Source organism: Hermetia illucens, chromosome 1 (assembly GCF_905115235.1).
Source record: "Hermetia illucens chromosome 1, iHerIll2.2.curated.20191125, whole genome shotgun sequence".
In the NCBI taxonomy this organism is placed as follows: Eukaryota; Metazoa; Arthropoda; class Insecta; order Diptera; family Stratiomyidae; genus Hermetia; species Hermetia illucens.
Window position 1 is genome coordinate 212,658,610 of NC_051849.1, and position 22,325 is coordinate 212,680,934.

Sequence of the window (22,325 nt, forward strand, 5' to 3'; positions counted from 1 at the left end):
AAATTAATTTATCGATGAAAAGGTGAAAAAGTGATTAGCAAAGTTGGCTAAAAGTGAACGTTAAAAAAGAGGTCATGAGATAATAAATCTTAATGTTTCAGACTAGACTGAAAACTCATATTAGCATATTAAAGGGGACAAGTCCATCTAAACTGCCAGGTGGGCTGAAAGGTTCGTAGGATAGTACACAGATGGCGTATTAAAACCATATGATTTCTAGTAAACCCTAACCTTCAAAAGATACATGTGCAAATTTGACAGCGGTCAGACTATTAGTTTGTGGGATAGATCATTGTAAGTGAACTAACTTTTCTTAGTTGAAAAAAAAATGAACAAAAAGGAATCCCGTGCGTTAATAGAGCATTGCTTTTTGGCAAAAAAAATGGTTTCAAGCATCGAGGACAATGCACGCAGTGGAGGCCCAAAAGAGGCTGTTAGGAAAACATCAAAAAAATCCACAAAATAATTTTGGATGACCGCAAAGTGAATTGATCGAGATAGCTGAGATACAGATTTCAAAGGAACGTGTTGGACATATCCTGCATAAAAGTTTGGTTATGCGAAAATTCTGTTCAGCGGGCGTCGCGTGAGCTGACAATCGACCAAAAACAACAACGAGTTGACCATTTTGAGCAGTGCTTGAAGCTCTTCCTCCATGAAAAAAGGGTTCCTCCTGGGCCTGGAATTTTTTTATAGGCCTGGAATACTAATTTTCACCCCGGGCCCCATTCTCCACATAATTTTCACCACGGGCCCGGTCGGTATCTATCGATCAAAAAAATCATTGAAATTTAAAGTTTAATTTAATATCTAAGTTTTTATAGACTAATTGATAGCGTATATGCGTCCCGATCTCCAATTCGATGTAGTACTGACATTTTATCTCTTAAGAAGTACCAATTTGACGTAAAAGTGGCAACTTTGATCTACTGTAACTTTGTTAATAACAATAAGATTTCCACCAAACCCACTAAAACCAGTAGGCTGCTCCATATTAAAGCCCATATTAATGCAATTTCAAGGACCTAGGATGAATTTACCTTACTATTGTTAACTTCATTTTAGGAGATATCGGTATGGAAGATATTTCGGAGCTTAGATGTCATATAGAGGCATCATCATGATTTTTTTCAAATTTTTCTAGTAGGTAGTTTCTGAGAATGGCCCTTTAAATTGAGAGACCCTTTTATGACCCCTTTACTCGCCCGTTTCGTCAACGATTTCAAAACTAAGACTTGATTTGGAATGTGCTAATCGAGACTTTTCATTCGATAACCCAGATGGCTATATTCGATGAAAAAAGAGTACACCCCTCCTTTGCGTATATGGGCGCCGCCTCTTAAGTTTCACATAGGATAATGTCACTGACTGCATGCGTGGGCTTTTACAGTTCCCACCTTCTCACCGAATTTGGTGTCAAACGGTGCAACCGTTTTTGAGAAAAGTGCGTGTTACAGACAGTCAATGAAAACCAGAAAAATTAAGCCCTTAAATTGTGTCTGCGTTCATCCATATACGGAGAACCATTTTTCGGTCACGCTGCTCCCAGGGCAGAGGTGAAACAGCGTCTGATGAGTTGCCTCTGCCCTGGACGAAACCGTCAGTCAATTTTTGATTTTTTCGATTTTTAATGCTTGGGGTGCTAAGCTCCAAACTAGGGATCCATGGACTAAAAAACGTGGGAGTAAGTTGCTCCTCATTTAGTCCGGTCCATCATCACGTGGATGTGGACTTAGGATAGATACCGCAGATCCTAAACAACAACCTAGCTTTAGATAAGTCTTCAAAAATTCTACGATGTGTGAAGTTGATACTGAATTCGCACTTTACGGAGAAGAACAAAACAAACACGTCGAATGTGTTTAATATTCCCTCCGAAGACCGATTTGAAATACCTGCAAAAGCGGATACTATTCAAAATTCCGAACATATCACCCAAATTTTGGCTATGTGTGGATGAACTTGTCTCGCGTTTAAGGGGCTGGAGCGTGGTTAACATCGTTTCGCAATATTACCAATAAGTCAACTCTTTGCTAGTTTTTTTACACCAAAGAGCAGTGAATGACAGTATAAGGCCCCACCTACTTTTCGGAACGACTGAGTGCTACACGGCTGTACAGCCTACTACGAATCGTTCCTCCTTTTCGCCAAACGGGCTGGGGGTTCATGCTTTATTGGTATTTATATACATTGATCACCTAACATTATGTTTCATTAAGACTTAGTAAATGACCCTTAATTGACCGAACTCGATTATTGAAGTTAAGCGTTTAGGGATTTGTATTGTGCTCAGATGGGGGTAATGGGGTAAATTTATTTTACTTACGATTCTAAAATCACGAAAATCATCAGGACTACGTGACAGCGGGTGAATGGAATAGGAAAATATTTTGAAGGGGGTAACGACCTGACGTCTGTAAAATCATTACTAAACTACTGCTACGAGTGCCTAAGAATCATTGGGAAATTTACAATAGCTTGTTAGCAATATGGAATGCAAGTCATTAAGGTGACAGATAAGTATCCAGTAATGATCATATAATATGAAATTCTATAAGGCGGTATCTAATATAGCAACTCATGAAGAAAACTCTGAAATTTACTTATATTGCCTCAGCTATGAAGTCATGTTAAAATCCTCTTAAAACTACGGAATAAGCTAGTAAGCATGCAATTGCATCTTTTCAAGTGTAGTTCTCACCTATTTCTTGTCCAACCTAGCCGGGGAATGACCTTTTATCAGTTGATGTAGGGAACGCAATTTCCCCACTTGAAAATCATGATAAGAAAGCTACTTCGTTTATCTTGAACTTTCCCACTCCACAAATACTTGAAGGGAAAGTGCTTCAATAGTGAAAAAAAAGTCATTGTAGATACCTTAAATTGTCGGTCATTATTTGATGCACTATTTCGTGGAACTAGATTTAAATAATATATTTTCGTAGTCAACCAAATTTTGAGCAATATTTCCTTACATTATAGGCCTTCAGATGGTGGTGGTCAGAACCTTATATTATCAGGTGTGCGTTATTTATTAGATTGGATCACTTAATTTCTCTGAGCTGTCAATCTGACCAAATTGACCAGTAGAAGTGAAGAGAAGAAAACATAGCGACAACGAAAACAGTCCCGTTTAGGATATTTTTAGAAAGAATCGTTGATATAATATTTCTTTTATTGTTCAGAACAAAGGAAAGCGGCTCTTCCACCATTCATCTAGAGATTTCCCGGAGGCCCTCAAAGAATAGTTTAGTGTCCGTAGCCTGGCTCTAGTTAGAGCTGGGCAATCGTAAAGGAAGTGCCATTAAGGTTTCTCCCTCTTCTCCGCAGCTTTGACAATGCGAATTGTAGGGTATGTTGATTCTGGCACCATGGTCCTCTGTAAGCCCCATGCAGACCGCCCCTATCTTGCATGCATTTACGCGCGTCTGGTACAGAACTCTCGTCATCGGGTTTTATTGACAGTCGCCAGCGGGACACAGACTTTACTCGCCGAAGGACTGCCTGGAGTAGAGCCTAGCCTGGCCAGTCCGTCGAACCGCTCATTCCATCTGTTTTTCTATGTCCATGAACCCAGAGCATTTTTGTACTGCCTCAACAGCCTGGAGGATGTCGCCGTTGAGTACAAGGTCTTAATGACCGTTTAGCTGTCGGTCAGAATGGCTATGTATACGCTTGGGGCTCGGATCATGCCTCAGCATCTGCCGCTCCAACAGTAACAGCAGTGGCGACGAGACTTGTACTAGCAGCAATGGCGATGGTAATACCTATGACAGAAGCAATAACTTTGAGGTGGTTGTGGTTTAGATTACAACGGCAGAAACCTTAGCGGCAACAGTGGAGGCTACGACGCCATGGTTTACTGGGTTGGATGATGATCGAAGTCGACGTAGAGGGGATAACTATTCGAAAAGCCTAACAAGCTGGCGAAATAGACCGCAAAGGTCCGCCCGTAGATACAGAAGTTACCCTGAAGTGTCCTCCGATACATGCTTGCACGCGAGCGGTCAATTACTAAAAATTATGATAATATACTATTATTAAATTTATTTGAATTTTTGAATGTATGCAGACCTCTGCCCCCTCAAATTCGGCGTAGAATTACATAACCTGTTGTATGCGTAACCTTTGCACTAAATTTGGTGTCAAACGCTATAACCGTTTCCGAGAAAAATGCGTGTGACAGACAGACAGGCAGAGACAGACATAGGAGAGAAGAAATCAAAACCCCAAAATCATAGCGGGTGATTTCAACGCGTGGGCTGTGTATTGAAGCAGTCGAACACCAAGGGCCGTATCCTGCTCGAGGTTTTCACAGAGCTAGACTTGGTGTCTGCAAATACAGGAAATGTGCTCACCTTTTGTGGGGCAGGGTCAGGCTCAATACTCGATCTGACATATATGAATAACGCATTGGCGAGGAGGATGGCAATTTTCCTCCAGATCGAATATGGGCCATGCAGCGAAGTGCGTTCCCGCGGTCTTGGAAACCAGGGCAGGTCCGTGAAAAAGTTTGAAGGGCAAGCATCCATAGGGATGCAATTGGGAGGTCAGAAAAGGTAGAGCAAATGATGAAACGCATAATTAGAGCATGCGACGCTGCTATGGCGAGGCGGTGAGTTCTCGCAAAAAGGCGGTCAAACTATTGGTGGACTGAATACTTGTAGTAACTGAGGAGGAACTTGGGCAGATTTACAGGAGAAGCGGTGGGTTCTTAAACTCGCTGTTAATTCCACACCCGACTAGTTTACTAGCGTATTTGAAACATGTACGGTAGAAGGAGTACCATAGGGTTCAGTGTTGGGTCCGGTCCTGTGGGACGTGTAATAATGATCCTTCTTTTGCCAAAGGAGGCCACGATAACCGGTTTCGCAAATGATATAGCCATGGTTGTTGTCGCGAAACAACCTGAAGACGTTGAAATGTACGCAAACGAAACAATTAGTGCCATAAAAACGAGGTTTCAGTTGTACCATATTGGTTATTAAATGTTTGGAGTAGCTAGCTAGGGTGAATGTTGCGGAAATTCCGCTCACCGCGGCGAAAGCCTGACTGTTTGAGTGGATCAGATTCTATATTAACGGTTGGAAATACTACCCCCATTATCCACGATACATTGCAGATGCGCTAGGCTGTCATTCGTGATAACTGACAAGGATCAGGAAGTAAATCTTGACTTCGTTAATGAAACTTTCAAGCCAACGCAAACTCTAGAATTGACATATCCGAAATGGATTAAAAGATTGGCTATTTTTACGCTAAATTATATGAAATAGTTCTTACGGTTGACCTAAACTCCCAGGACCACGTGTTTTTTATAAAAAGAGAACAAAATATTTTTTGGGAGTAGGAGTCGCTTCTACATTTGGCACATATTACTCTTGTATGACTAAAGCCTCTGTTAAATTTGAATTGAATCGGTTTAAAAAAAAATTCAGAACAAAATATGAAATGAACGTAGAATTTCTGGGCAACCTTTAGCACGGCCTTGGTCAGAATTGAGTCTTTAATGTGGGGTTGTCTGGAATATTTTAGAGGGATCCTAAGTCCACATCCACTTGATGTTGGACCAGACCAAATGGAGAGCAAATTACTCTCATGTTCTTTGGTCCACATTTGTAGTTATAATATGCATTTCGACTATGCGATGGACGAGTTGGTGAAGCGTCGGTCTCCAGTTTTCTTTGGCCCAGATTTGAACGGTTTACGGATAAAATCACAGACTCATCCAAAATCAATAGTTCAAAGAAATTACATTCCTGGGATTTGTTTCTATTTCTTAGTTCAGCTAGAAAATTACCATTTTTCTACCGGTTTACTCATCATGAGCTAGGGTCTAGCCTGGTGCTATCTAGAAGTGCTCTAACTTAGGGATTGACAAATTAGCAGGGGCCTAGCTAAATTTTTTCAGGCAGCGTCATTATAAAAAGGGTTAATCTAGCTAGGGTCAAATTGCACAGAAAAAATTGGTTCGTTTGGTACATCACCGTCATTACTTTGAAATTAGTTCATATTGAAAAGGGTGCAAGTCACAGTTTTTTAAGGTTTCGTAACCGACCAAAAGGCACATACGTTGCCCACTGTAGTTTGCCTCCTTACAACTGCAGACCTAGGACAGTTAAAGAAGGTATGTTTCGCATCTTCAAAAAAAGTATAAGGGGCTCATCAACATTGATGAGACAGTGTCTCCATCGGCCATTCTTCGCATGTTCACATCCTGTTTGTTAGGCCGACACAGATTTTATCCTAATCTGAAGCATAATCAGACTAGCCCAGACCGCCACAGCTATAGAAACGACCTGCATATTTATTCGGAATCCATATATGTAGTATCAAAACTTTTCATGATGATATAGACCCCTTTTTCGAGGACCATAACTTTTTAAGGGGGTACGCCCGATATCATTATTCGATTAGTTTGAAGGGAAACGACCTTCTATATTTCTCTCCGTGTTCGCCATACCCCTGGCGGGAAGCGCGGGAAATCAAATAAAAAAAATTAAATTCAACCGTTTTGACAATACATAATGGCCCCAATCCGAGGCGCTCCACTTCCTCCTTTGTAACATCTAAACTACTTGCGGGATGAGTTGAAAATTCATTCTTCAATAGTTAATAGTTTTTAGTTTTCAGTTAGTATCATGAAACTGTGTCCACGCCCGCATGCAATTAGGTGCATTTAACTTAGCGGATCGGTGTGCTCTGAATCGAAACAGCGGGTTAGCGGGTTTACTTTTGTTGCGGGTAAGCGAGATCATCTTATCAGGAGGAGAAAAAACTTTTTAGACTTGACACTTTTCGGGCTCTAATCTGAGGAGTTTAAAAGGAAAGAAACTTTTTGGAAACTAAATTAGGCGGTTGATTGTTATTTAAAGAGTTTTTTTTTCACATTGGGGTATACGGAATGCTGCATACAATTAACTTTATGGGGGAAAAAGTGCGAAAGCATTAGAAAGTGCCTTATCAGTTACATTGCTGAACTGCGGTGGATTAATTTCTATGTAACCATTAGGAGTCGTTGCAAGCTAAGTTCCACCCCCCCGAGGACTTTATGCGAGGACTCGAAGTGGCTTATATGATATTCATGGAACTGGGTTCGTCAAAAAGGAACATCCTGAAGTCGATAACCGCCATTGAGATGGAGTGGATTGAAATGCATTATCTGCATTTAAGTAAATGCGACTTGACTCATATTTAACAGGATTTGTTTTTCATTCTGCGGGTTGCCCTGGGTTTTCGGTATCTGTGAAATTGAAGTTACTTTTCCCGTCGGTTCCCGTCGATATTTAATTTGTTTATCCTATATGAATCCTATATAAGATTTGATTCTTTTTGCTGACGGAATTAGATATGCTGGCGGTGGTGTTCAGATCGACCTTGGGCACGTGAGAATTCAGCTGCGAAAGAGTCCAACTGTCCTAAGTACTGTGCAACGACTTTTTTCCGTATACTACTTGGAAACGAAAGTTCGCGCTAATAATGGGGAATTTGTCTGCAATGTCAATGTAACATTGCATCCTGAATACGCCGAAGCCCGAAAATATTGGTAAGCAACTAGCAAAACCTGAAGTTGCATTTTCTATTCCCAAACTATTCCCTCCGCAGCGAACTACACTAGCACCTGGTGAGCGGATGCACTCCGGTTACTCTAGTTCCCCCCCCCCCCCCCCATACGCACCACGATCCCTGCAGAGAACCTAACTTTCCTGTCTTAATGAGCAAAGTCGACGGTCTAGTCCTTCTTCCTTTCCTCATCTTCTCTATTACTGGCGTTTGGTTTGTAGCCTCCTTATCTTAGAGGTCTTTGGCGACGGCCTTCTTTTTTTGGGCCCCTGTAAATAATTATAAAGTCTTTTTCAGGCACGTCTTCCTCTTTCCGCTTTTTCCCCAATTCGGTTTAAAATGGGCTATCTGCGATCCGTTTGGCGCTTATAGTGTCCTCAGCGGAAAGTGCGGCCATTTCTGCTTTCTACGCATCTTCCGGTGCTCTCCACGTTCGCCTGTTGAAGGAGGTGCGATCCTGAAATTGCTCCAGTTCCATCAGCCCGTTTTTTGATGCTTTTACTGACGTTCTTCTGGAGAAACGTTGCCGACCGCATACGCTTCACGACTGCCGCCCGTTTTTTAATGAGCCTTTTTCGGCCCTAGATAGAACAGTCGACTGCAGTTCCATTTGGTTCATATCTGTCAGGACTAGCAATTCTGATTGGGTTTTTTACGAACAGAGACACTACAGGGTATTGGAGTTGCCGGTGGAGGGTATTTTGAGGGCTATGCACCGTATGGTGGCAGCTTCATCCATGGTTCGATGAAAAAGAAATTATGCATGTACGAATTTAGCGATATCAATGCGTTGGATAACCGGTTCAGTTTGACCTTGTGGAACAAAAGACGGGGGCGGTCTTGATTACTAACCTTAGGAATAGGAACTTGCAACCCAAATCTAAAACGATGAAGGCAAGTCTACGTGAAACTTTGCAGAGAGCAAAGTTTAGAAACTGATTTTTTCTTTCTGACACAGGGACCCGAATAGGCCACAATTTATCGTAATAAAACCAAACGAAAGTAGGGTCCCATTTGCAATGGCTTACAGCATAGCTCTCCTCTCCAGGTCGACTACGGTTGACCAGGGTGTTCTCTTAGCTATCTTCCAATTTAGTAAATCATTATAACAAGACCACCTCTGCTTGGTTGCCCTATCTGTTACTAATTGAACAGTTTTTAGATCATTTCAAACGAAATATAGCCGATGATACGTTGGTCTAAAAAATTTTGGAACCAAAAAAGTACCCAAAAGTGTTGATAGGACCTGGATGTCTGGCGTAAAACGTAGTAAGGAATGTTTTCGTCTGGAGGTAATTTATCAAATACAGGCCAAAGGAATCTTGTTCATAGATTATTGTTTTCTATTTTATAAAAAGGTCACGATTTGGGAATAAACAATATCTTCTCCCAAGGATAGAAAGGTTTTTTGCTATAGATAAAAATAGGGAATCAAAATACCATTTCCTGCTTCCCAAATCTTAGTCAAGGGATGGCCCTCCCTCATTTCATTTCCTAGTTTTTTAGCGCTTTGGCCAGACATTTAATCCTCAGGAAGGTTACGTTGGACAGACAGATTCTTTTTTCGATTTCTACAAGGTTTTTCGAGGATTTTAGCAATGAATCCTTTTTGAGTTTGGGCAAGTTTCGGTTGCTCAATTTATTTGCGAAGATGCTGGCGTACTCCTCTTTGGTTGATTAGGGCTCAGTTTGATGTCATTGGTATCTCTCGTCCTTGAGTTTGCATTGAGTAAGAAACAGTCTTTGGAGCCCAAAGATAATGTCCTTGCCTAGACACTGATTTATTGGAAGAAAAATTAAGGGGGTCATCCCGTGTGTCGGATTCGCGGAATCGATTTTTTTTTGGCATCAATTGTATCTAAATATAGTGTAGAATATATGGGCAAAGTGATTTTTTAATATTCGGAGCCATTCGGTAATTATAGTGTTAAATACGTGATAAGCTCGTAAGCTTGCCATAATAAAACTCGTATTTATCAATCCCAATGACGTTCGATTGCCTTCGCTAAAAGGACAAAAATTGAAACCAAGGCTGTACATGTGTTTCTTCAAGAAAGGTAAGGTTTATGGATTAGGTATAGCAGATTAATGGCCATTTGAGGTTTTATGGCTAAAAATCCCCATTTTACTTTTTAAATGCGTTTTTCTCGAAATTGCATGTTGAAAATCGGCTGCCACCATAGCCCAAAATCTATCCAACGAAATTCTTTGAAATTTTCACGACTTATTCAGAACATATTTCTACGGTCCGCAAACTAGGATAATTGCGATTCAGTCAGTAGTTTTTTTTTTACTCATTGAAGAAGCCGTAAAAAAACACCAAAATTCACAAAAAAAAATTTAACAAAGCACCAAAAATTTAGCTTTTAATATTTTTTAATAATCCTAGTTTGCGGACTGTAGTTAAGCCAGTACGTTAAAATACCGTTTACTTTTTTTCTTTAAGATGATCGCAGCGCTCTCTAGCGTGGCAGCAGAAAACACCTTTTTTGGAGATGGGTGTATAAATTGCCCTGTATTTCAATAACCAACTATGCGATTAGGGTGGAAAAATTACTATGTACGCTCAAGATATTAATAAATCTATGGTGAAAAATTCGTATTTGTATCTTTCTCCAGTTCTTCACAAAAAAATTCTAAAAAAAGCTAAAAAAAACCGCCTTCACACCGGATGACCCCCTTAAGTTACCAATTGATGTAAGCCAGGAAACACCAGGGTTAGCGGGAAAACACATTTAGATCTATCACACCAACTCGGAACTGGTATCTTAGATACCAGATAGATTTTTAGAATCTTCACTTCTCAGTTGGTTTTGTGTGAAGCTACACTAGTTAATCAATTCAAGTTTTCACTCACTTCCAAGTCAAATAATGTTCTTTTATGACATTACTAAGTATCTTTTCATTAAAGGCCACAATGTTGGTTTAATTCTTAGTTTTATTCTATTTACAGATTCAGGTAATCACGGTATTCAGGATTTATATATTAACCAGCTTTGGTTGGAATGTATTCATCTCAAACACAAGGTAAAATCTGTGTTCTGAGATACTAAAGATACAGTAAAGATACAGGTGCATAATTAAACGTAGAAGTAAACCTAGTTATCCAATATCTTGACTATTTCAATGATCAATTCAATGGTTTTAGTAGCGAAATGGACACATATACTGTTCGTTTAATTATTATTGATTGCGTTTAATATTGTTTGTGTTTAATTACAATTCTTTGAAAATAAATTTAATTTCATGTTATATTAATTAAAATTAAGTTGTTTAATTTGAAATTGAATAATTTTAAGGTCATGTTATTCATGGTTATATTTTATACGTTTTATTTGTTGGCATTGAGCAAGGGTGGAATTCTTTGCAATATTTTAAGTTTAATTATATTCGATCTAAAATTATTAAAATTATTTTAAACTCCAAATTAAACACATTTATTCCAATTAGACACAGAAATATCTAAACAATTTATTTAAATCACTGGAACTCACTTCAAAAGACATTAAGTCTCAGAAAATTTCACCACACTATCTTGACAACGGTAGAACTAGATTCCAAAAAAAAAAAACCTAAAACTTCACCATGAATTTGAAACTTCCCGGCTGCCGACTTGAATATAACTGGGAACCGTACTGAGAATCTTTAACACTTTATAGAAATCCGATAATTAATTTGAAAAAATAAAGATTAAGCAAAGTATATTTGTGCGCATTTAGTTTTTTTTACGATACGATTATGATTATCACTAATGACTATCTTATTTGTGGATATCAGGGAAAGTGTGAATTAAAATATTATACCAAACCCATATTTTAATACTATCTGCGGGGATGGGCCTTTGATAGCCTTGAAGATATTTTTGAGGATTTTTCAGATAAACTTGTGTTCTAGACGTTGGAATTATTTGGAATTTTTAAGTACATTGTACACATCCTACGAGCAATTAATCAACTCATAATGACCATTTTCGAGGTAATTTTATACTTCCCTAAATCCACCCTTTGAAGATATGCCTCGTAATTATGGGAGGGATAAATTTGATAAGATGCAAGTCATCAATAACGGTACTATTTAGCACGCAAATGGTGGGTGAATAAGAAACGTAGTAACGTCAATTGGTGTCTTAACTGGTACCCTGTTGCGCTGGTGGATTATAACTATTTGTAGAGGCTTAGTAAATTAGACTGCAGAATTGGTAATAAGGTTCTTTCACGGAAATATAGTTGTCAATTGAAATATTATAAATTTTAATTTGGCTAACAATAGACTTTTGCGACTGGAATGGCGTAGGTGCGCTCTAATTGCTAAATTGCATTTTTACATTATTCAGTGTTTTCAAATAAGTTTTGGCGTCAAATTGGTTAAAATTTGCAAAAAAATATGGTTTTTTGGTTTTGCTTGTTTGTTTAGGTCTGGAATAATTTTTCAAATGTCGTCTTTTGGGTACATTTGCAAACTATTGGTATTCCAATGAAATAATCAAAAAAATATGTATGCAAGTCTATATTTGGAAGACACTCAGTTTAAAATAACCAAGTGGGCGTCGGTTGCTTAGAGTGTTAGAGTGTTTTTTAGTGGTCAAATTTCATGGCCTACTTTATATCTACCAACCAATTTTAGACTCCACATATTCATTTACGCTCGTCCCAAGTAGATCACATCCTCACCTGGTTCATTTCGAAACCTGCAGAAGACAAATTGGGCACTGTACGAGCCTTCACTAAATCTCCCCGTCCGATCCCTGGGAGGCGCATAAGATCGATTGCCGGGGTTGAAAAGGGAACCTGAATCTTGAACAGTATGAAACCTTCAAACCTTCTGGCATTTACCAATTTCGTTGCTAAATGTTTTACTTCACGACAGGAGGTACATGCTATTTATACTGATTTCTTCAAAGCTTTTGATACCGTTGACCATAATATTCTCCTCTCTAAACTCTCTCTACTCAAGTTCCCTCTCTCAATCACCTCCTGACTTTCCTTCCATCTCTCATACCGCTCCTGCTGCGTTTCTTTTCATGGTTACTCATCTCGCTCCTTCTCTCCTTCCTCTGGTGCTCCCCAAGGTTCTATACTTGGTCCACTACTCTTCCTGTTTTTTATCAATGACCTCACCTCCATCCTCACCTGCCCATGATTGCTTTACCTAGATGACCTTAAATTATTTGCCTGAATTTCGTCTCCGCTGGACTGTGCTTTCTTACATTCCAACCTTGATAATCTGGTCCGTTGGTGTTCGGTCAACAAGCTGACACTGAATGTCATCAAATGTCACTGGATATGCTATTCGCTTAAACCCTCCACAACATCCTTTTCCTATTCTCTTAGTCGACAACCCCTTTCACTACTGACTTCCTTTCAACACCTGGGGGTAATATTCGACAATAAACTTCTTCTCAGTTCCTACGTCGTTGACATTATCAATAGAGCTTCCAAAATGTCTGGTTTTATCCTACTTTCCTTCTCCGACTTTACCTGAATTCAGCCCTTCTTAACACCCTTCAACTCCCTTATCACATTCATCCATGGATATTGCTGTGTAGTCTGGGTCCCCTTCCGCATCCGTGAGTGTCGCGCTCTTGAAGCTGTACAACGGACCTCTTTTACAAAAGGAGCCTTCCACGGGTTGACTATCTGTTATGACTCCGGACCCTGAATCTGCCTCCCAACAGCAACGCCATATCTTTCTTGATATGTGTACTCTTTTCTCTCCCAACTCGGATATTACTTTGCACATCGCCTCTCATAACACACGTAGTGCGGATATTTTTGTGGTATCCTTCGCCGAGCTTGAGATTTACTTCAGGTCCCGATCCCGAGGCTATGCCAGTCCTACGATGCCCTACAGCTTTGACTCTGTCTCCTTCTTTAAGGAGGATAAGGTAAGCCATTTATTTGCTCCTCCCTCTGAGAACAATATGTAACGCGTCTGTATATTGTCTTAATTACATCAATAAATTAGAATAAGAGTTTTCTACCATAGCCGGTTCACTAAAGGTACACAATTATATAAATAGATGGCTGTCATTCACCCTTGGTGGTGTATAGCACGCCAACGACATCTACGCGCCATCGTTCGCAGTTACCCGAAATGCGCTTCAGCTCCCTGCCCCCCCCCCCCCCAAACTTTCTGAAACGATCGCACTTCCCCTCCACTATTGTGCGCTAAGTGTCCTTGGAGCAACCCACTCGTCGGCCATCTTGGGAGAGTAGATGCCATTTCATGACGGAGTTCGCATTTGTGCATTTGTCGCCCCTCCTTAAAGTGTGATCTATAAACTGCCACTTACGACTTCTGATGACAGTGCGGACGAGTGCCAGGCTTGTGTGACGAACAAGTTTTTCGTTTGAGATAGTGTTAGGCTAGCGTAATCCGATAACATGACGCAAACAGGAATTGACGAAAGTTATTAGACAAGAAAATTTGTAAACGCGTTTCAAAAACAATATGGGAACTTCGTGGTAGAACGCTATATTTTCTCAAGTCGGACAAGGTGAACAATATCGTCGTTATGGATAAAGCTAAGTATGACCAGGATATTGTTCGGAAATTAGAGAGTGGAAACTTCTTCGCATTGCGAAACAACTCGCTTCCCGAATTTATCAAATAGCTGAAAGAAGCTAATGTGGTATTCCCGAATATTGGGCGACTCCTAGTGCCAAATCCTATGCTTCCAAGAACCAGATGCCAACCAACATAAGGAAGAGAAGGAGAAGCGAAAATCATTGCTGATTTGAACTCACCAACATATAACATGACCAAGTGATTGATCAAGGAGTGCCATATCCTTGGGACGACCAGCAGTAAGTATTCAGGGGCTAACTCCCATGGACTATTACAGAAGCTGCAACACATTGAGAGGATGGGTGAGGATGAGGTGATGGTATAGTTCAACGTGAAGGTTTTGTTTCCCAACACGCCAGTGAAAGAGCTAATTTTCGGACTCGAAAGATGGCTGAGCCAGTTTAGATCTGGCCCGGAATGGAGAAGAGAAGTTCGAATTTATGTAAACCTTACCAGGCTCTGCATGAACGAAAACTATTTTACGTTTCTGGATAGATTCTACAAAACCCCTTCGGGAGTAGCGGTGGGGAACCCCCTCTCGGTGTTACTCCCTGAAAGGTTCATGTCATCAATCGAAGAAGAAATTGATTCGAGAGGAATAATGCCTAAAGTATAGTTTAGATATGTAGACGACGTATTTGCGATTGATAGAGGAGACGATATTGACAAGATCATCCATTTAACGGGAAAATTTCGAGCTCTTGCGTCAAGCAGACCGAACAACAACCTTGGACCCCTAATGTGTTTGGCCGACAACCAGTTCGGTGACACTCTCTGCAGAAACCATGCTTCCTATATATACAAATGCAGATATGGAGAGTGCGATGACTCGTCAGACTGAGAACCTTAGCTTTGCTCGTGTTTATCTTCAGTTCAATTCTACTTACCTCCCTTTCCAAATCCAGAGCCACTTGTCCAAGGTCCATGACCCGGTGAGAAAGCAAGTAAATGTCATCAGGTGTTTGGGGAAAGATGTTATTGTCCATTTAACTCATCCACGCCCTTCCGACTAGGCCATATGAAGTACGGCACCGATGACAAGAAGAAATAATATCGGTTATAGGATGCAACCCTGACGGACTCCGCTTTGGACCTCAAAATCCTCCGAAATTTTACCTCGGTGCAGCACGTGACATTTTGCGCGAACATATGTCGCTCTGATAATAGATATTATTTTCTCTGGAATGACCCTGCTGCGTAGAGCACTCCAGATATACTCCCTGTTCACGCTATCGAAAGCTTTCTTGAAATCGATGAAGAGCAGATGCAGCGAACATCTGAACTTTGCGCATTGTTCCAAAATAATCCGTAGGATGCGGTCGATACGATCAAGCTTCCAAGATGTTTTTTGATGTGTTCCACGATATTCCTGCAGTTGTCACACTCACTCTTGACGATCATGCCCCTCTTCGATTTTTTGTGGGAGAGGTCTCAGATTCCCAAAATTTCTATACGAGTGGAAGCAGCAGATCAGCATTAACTGCCGGGGCAGCAATAAATAACTCTACGGGGAGACCGTCAAGCCCAGCGGCTTTACTCTGTTTGAGTGCATTGATGGTGGAAATGATTTCTCTTCTGCTTGGAGGAACAGTCCGTATCTGCATGTTACGGTGACTCGCTATTTTATCCTGTTCTTATCACCTCTTCAGTTGTTCATTATCGTGGATGAGAAGTCGATCGCTGACGTCTTTCATAGGACCATCGAAAGATTTGTGACCACATCCAAGCTCTTCCGTGATGCGGTATACATTCCTAAAATTATTGCAACCGGTGGCATCTTCCGGTTCCCTGACAAGCGTAATAGCAAATTCTCTCTTGTCGACGCGAAAACTATGCTGAACTCTCTGGGATTTCGCTTGGTATCGGACTTCGAGTGCGCCACGCCTGCCATCGTTCGCAGCGGTCAGTAGAGCCTTCAACCCCTTGACTAAGGTTATCGATCCGTTTCCACGATTCCGCAGTAAGCCAGATCTTCTATCGTCATTTCGGGACGTGGCCTCTGACCTGTTTAGCAACAGCTGGGTTCCACAAGCGGTCCATTTTGAACTCAGTGAGTTCCAGCTCCCTAACTCTGTGAGACATGGCGGACGCAACAAGCAAGTGAATGTAAACGACCATCAGCTGTTGATCCCTTTCGAGACCAATATCAGTGCCTTACTTTTTACGCACATCAAACAGACAAAGCTTGAGGGAACTGTGTGAGCGGATTGAACAAATCACAGAAGCAACCAGGCTATACAAGGCTGTAGCCAAAAAAACGGGGCAATATCCTCTGTCTGTTTGAAGAAGGAAGATGGGACATTTGCCGAGAACGAGCAGCCCAGAGTACACTTGCTTCTCAGAATACATTTCCCGGGGTCCTCCCTCACGACGGCAGCGGACGAAAGAAGAACTTGAAACTAGTAAAAGAGGTATGATCAGAAGCTAGGGTAAGGTGGGTAGTGGGAACTAACTAAATAATAAGAAGAATAACTGAAATCAAGCGTATCAAGCGTAAATCCCTACATCAATGTCAACACTCTTACCGGGCAGGAAGGTCAACCGAAACTGCTCTGTATCAGCTGATGGATGCTCTACGTTTTTGTATATCGAAGGAGCATTCGACAACACATCGCAGAGAAACAAGGGAATGGGAAACACCTTGGCTTTCTAGATGGGCAAAATGTTAGAGAGTAGTAGTACTAACAGGTACAAAGGTAGGTATTATTATCGCTTATCAGGAGTATTGTAGTGGACGAACTCCTGGACGTGCTAATAAATACTGGAATACAGGTCGAGGGTTACACGGACGACATTGTTTTAATCTGTAAAGGCAAATATGAGGATACCCTATGTGATAGAATCCAAACTGGACTAAGGATTACTTGTCTCTGGTGCAGGAAGGTGGGGGAACCACCATAGTACCATTCACTATGAAACGTAAGCTTGATCACCTGAGAGCCATGAGGTGACATGACATGGAGGTGAGACGAGAAACAGAGACCAAATATTTGGTAATTACGCCAGACCAAAAATTACTCTGGAAGACACATGTCGGAAACTCTTGTCGGAAAGGCAAGAGGGTTATGATAGTCTGTGGGTCCGTAGCAAAAAAAATGGGGTTGCAGCACGAAGATACTACTTTGGATATACACTGCAATAGTAGGGCCAATGAATACATGTCCAACGACATCCCTGGAGGTCCTTCTGGGATTAACCCCTCTCTATCTGCACATACAGATGCAGGCAAGGAAGGCAATCTTCAGGATGTCTGGGAGTATCAATTAGGCGGGGAGCTTCCTAAGTCGAAGGAAGATTGATATTCTTTCTAGGCGGTACCCCGAATTATTGATACCAGGAGATAACATGACAACAAGGTTTCACTTCCATAAGGAGTTTAAAAGACGTTGGAGTAACAAGGCAAACTGGGAGAGCGTGGCTGTGTCATACGGCTTAAACCAGCAACTGATTTCTTGGTGCACTGACGGATCTATCAGAGCAGAGGGAGCGAGTGCCGGGGTCACTGATCCAAGAAAAATATACTTGGAGCCAATGGGTAAGCACACTAGCATATTCCAAGCTGAGTTATATATCAGACAGATGTGCCTCCTTTAATCTCCAAAGGAACTAAAAGTGGGAGGAACATTGCCATTCTCACCGGCAGCCTAGCGGTGATCAAGGCACTCAGGTCCAACCAGATGAACTCTAAACTAAATTCTCGGTCGGTTCAACTAGGTCTGGATACTCTGGGTTCCAGGCCGTATTGAACGGACGAACTAACCAAGAAGGGACACCTTTACACGGCCCAGAACCCTTCTGTGGAATCGGAAATGGGTTCATAGCTATGACATTAACAAATGAAGAGGAACGATTGAAGGAACTACACTGAGCGGGAGCAGTCTAAGGTACTTATTCGGGGATACGAACCCATGCGCACAAAGGATTACTTAAACCTCACCAAAAATAACCTCCGAATCATAGTGAGAATTCTCACTGGTCACTATCGGCTGAACTATCACCTAGGGAAGCTAGGGATATCTACGGACACTGCTTGCAGGTTCTGTACGGAGTATGAAGAAACCTGTATACACGTTCTGGGACAGTGTCCGGTACTTGCGCAAAGTAGGTCGAGGCATCTGGGAGAACCCTTAATACCAGATGCAAAGTTGAAAGATTTGGAAGTAGGGTATGTACTGAAATTCCTAAAGGTTATAGGCTTGCGTGAGATACTATGATCAATAGGTACACTATAACCAGTAAAAGGGGCACAATAGCTTTTTAAGGACGCAGTGCGACTTCTCCCTGAACTTTGTTGGATCTTAAAAATGAATATAAGCAAACAAAATCCAACGAACATCAAGTAGTTTGACGCACTCAGGATAAGTATCAGATCCGTTATAACTGATATACGCAGAAACAATAGTAATTGACTTCGATTATGTGTGGATTTATGCATTTTATCTATAAACTATGAAATTTAAAAGGCCAATATGTCGAAACAAATTCGTATTAACTTCACTATCGATAACTTATTCAAATAAATAACAGAAAAAATCAACATTAGACCAAATCTATCTGATTTCTAGCATCTGATAAAGCTGCGAGTATGCTACTTACATGGATATACAGAAAGGTATTAGCGTCAAATACACTCATTAAGTATCGATGTTAATAGCAAACGAATGGTTGCAAAAGAATTGAAGTCAGGGTTCTGAGCAAGGTACGTCATTTGCTACTTTTTATCTGCGTCACGAGGATTAAATTAAAGTTTGTTGTGTTCATTTGTATTTGTTTGTGGATGAAGAGAAAAAAGTGGTTTCCGATTGAGTTATTTGAAAACTAGATTTGAATCTTTTCATGAAAATCATGTTGACAATTGTGGGTAGTGTTAAGTACAACTTTATCTGTTGCATTATATTTATCTTTTATGTCTATCTGTGTATTGCACAGATCCAGCGATTACATTGAATGATTTCGATACAGAAAAGTAATTTGAGTAAGTGGAAGTAACCTTCTATGGATTGAGAACACTTTACTGAATTTAGTTTAGTTTAGTGAATGTTAGATGTGCTTGCATTAGTTATGCGGTCGTATTCATAGTTAGAAAGTATTGAGTGCGAACTTTCAGATTGTTAAAACGGGTTCTATGCGATAAATTGTATTTCCTGCTCCCCGGATCCCAAAGTCAAGGAAAGTGCCCGTATAGTAGGCGTAGTGATATTTTTGGATATATTAAGAAGAGAATCTTTACACAACACCCGGAAACCGGATTGTAATGTGGTCAAAAAGAAGAACTGAGAGTAATGAATCAGGATCAGGACCGTAGAGAGAACATTCAGGCTCGGGGTGAAAAGTAGATGTTGTTAACCATTTATTGTGTATCTCTATCCCGAGTACCTTAGAAAACTCCTCGCCCTCGCGACTTCAATCCTCGAACACATAAGGACCTATGGGGCAGAAAGAGGATAGCTGTCTTGGAGGTTAACTTGCGTTAATTGCTAATATAATCTTATACAGATCTCATTATTTAAGGAAGATTTCCTCGACAATATATGTTCCTTAAAACTCAGCGAACTTGTCCCACCTTATTTTAACCACGACCTTGAGGGTCTTATTAGGTTTGTCTTCCGGACAAGAACCTTTTTTTCGTATCTTTTTAAAAAAATTTAAGTAGTTTTTACCTGGTATTGCGGTTATTACTCCTAACTTCGAAGTGGATAATGAATTTATTTCCTTTTGTTGGGGAAGTATTCCCTAAATGACTTGAGTGTGCACTTTCCATGTCCATCATAACATTTTAGAGATTCACAGCAAAACTTGCCTTCGTTTCTGACCAGAGTACCTCCAAGCATATCCTTTACTTTGCTATGAAACTAACTTGAAGTTCCTTTCGACTTCTTTATAGACTTATTCTTTCCTTAGTCTTACTTACTACCCTTGGGTAATCACTTGGATCGATGGCTACTCAACGAAAGGTTTTTTGTTTTTTGGGGTAGGGTAGGTGAATGCATTTACGCACACAGTGTTGGACTCCCGATTCGGTACGTCGTCGGACTACCAACTAAACACCTCCCCATCGTCAGAGAGCTAGCCTGGAACCGTTTGTCACATTACTTCGGGCTAGTCCCCGAACTCTCCCGCCTTGCGGAGCCTTCAAATCAGGGAATTCCTTTCACCAACGGGAGGGCAGAGGAAGAAGGGAACTGTCAGTTCAAGGAACCCCCTGCCATCCGGCTCCTCCACCGGTCGAGCTCTATCTTCAACGAGAAGGGCTCGAACGTAATGGACAACACGATTCCACCTGTCAGCAGTCCTCAGCATCTCTTCAACAATGTTGTCTGGGGAGAGATCCCTATGTTTAAATAGAGCTGCTGACGAACCCCATCCCACCTTCCACAAGAAAAAAAAGTGTGGTGGGCGTCGTCCACAACTCCATTGCAAAACACACAATCCGGAGAACGCGCCTTTCCAATCTTGTGCGGGTAAGACTGAAAACTTCCATGCCCACTTAAAAATTGGGTAAGGAAATAGTCAGTCTCACCATGCTTCCGATTCAGCCACGCACCTAAGTTGCCGATGAGCCGCGCAGTCCATCTGCCTCTAATTTCATTTTGCCAAGATAGCTGCCACTCGTCTAGAGTTTGTTGCCGTTCTTCGCGAGCAACCACCTCCCTTGGCTCATCTCCCTTGCGCTTGTATATGGCCTGACGCTCCCTAGCAAGAAGGGCAACGGGGATAACTCCCGCGATCACCATCACGGCCGGTTCAGAAACAGTGCGGTATGCAGACGCCACCCGTAAAGCTCTCTGTCTCTGTACTTGCGCGAGGCGTTTACGATATACCTCCTTGTTAAGAGCGCCAGCCCATACCTCTGCACCGTAGAGCAGGACAGACTGCGTTGAGCTCATCAGGAGACGTCGCCTACTAGACGTAGGACCCCCGATGTTTGCCATTAGCCTACTTAATGCTGAAACTCCAGCCGCGGCCTTGTTCGCTGCTGCTTGGATTTGCTCGGAAAAGCTCATCTTTGAGTCAAGAGTCAACCCGAGGTACTTTACCGCTGATTTTGACTCGATTATCGACTCACCGAACGATATCGGACGCAGGGTCGGAATTCTCTTTTTAGTCAGGATGGCTACTTCGTTTTTTCCAGTGAAAGGTTGAAACCATGAGTAGTCATCCATCCGCTTACCCGTCGCATCAATATGCCGAGTCTGCTTTGCGCCTGTTCAACAGTGCGTCCAGCAACAAGCGCTGCGACATCATCTGCGTAGCCGACCAGGCGCGACTCCTCTGGCATGTCGAGTTTAAGCAGACTATCATAGGTAGCGTTCCAGAGGTCCGGCCCTAGGATGGATCCCTGTGCTACCCCCAACGTGACCTCCATCCACCTTTGACCCTCTAGTGTTTCATAGAGCAGGGAACGGTTCCTCAGATAGTCCCTCAAAATCCGTAAGAGATAGTTCGGCACGTTGAAGGTATTGTCTAGTGTGCCTAGAATGTCTTTCCATCTTACGGAATTGAAGGCGTTTCTGACGTTTCCGTGCCCTAAAACCAAACTGCCGGGGAGATAAATCTCATGCAGCGCGTGTCGCTTCAGCGAGTCTACTTCTGATGAGCTTTTCGAGCACCTTCCCAGCAGTGTCAAGCATACATAGTGGGCGATATGAAGACGGCAATTCGGGGTCGCCTTTCCCTTTAGGGATCAGCGCAAGCCTCGCAACTTTCCAACGAGCAGGGAAAATGCCCTCCTTCTGGCAAGCGTTGAATGCGTCGAGCAGTAGGTCTGGCCGGTGTTGGAATACCAGTTTATATACCTCTGCTGGAATACCATCGGGTCCTGGTGCCTTCTTGTTTTTCATAGAGAGGACTGCCTGTTCCAACTCTTTTATAGAGAAAAGTGGACAGTCCTCTGCGCTCTCCGCGCGGACGTCACCATCCCATACGGGGTGTGCAGGGAAGAGTGCCCCTACAATGCGGTCCATCTGCTCGACCTTAAGTGGACAGGGTTTCCGACGGAAGGTTAGGCAGTTAGTATTCCACCAGAAGTAAAATTTCGGCTGTGAAACGCCCATCATTTTCACACTGAGTCTCAGTTTGCTCTGGATAAGCCTCTCTCTCTGTTACCTGATTTAAGCACTTTAGCTTGCCAACTTTGCAATCACCGCATTTTTGGGCTTGTCTGGAGGTCGCTATAGAGGTAATCTTAATTAAAG

General features: G+C 41.7%; 1 protein-coding gene across 2 annotated transcripts in view; it reads right to left on the reverse strand.

Moving 5' to 3' along the window:
* Positions 1-22,325, reverse strand: part of LOC119659638 (pH-sensitive chloride channel 2-like) — a 101,540-nt gene that overhangs the window by 59,982 nt on the left and 19,233 nt on the right. Inside the window, exon 1 of one of the 2 annotated variants that reach the window (XM_038067842.1) lies at positions 11,058-11,201. The exons of the other annotated variant lie outside the window; for it this stretch is intronic. The gene's annotated coding sequence lies outside the window, so the exon portion shown is untranslated. Of the gene's footprint in view, positions 1-11,057; positions 11,202-22,325 lie in introns of those variants that run through there. 2 annotated transcript variants of the gene reach the window in all.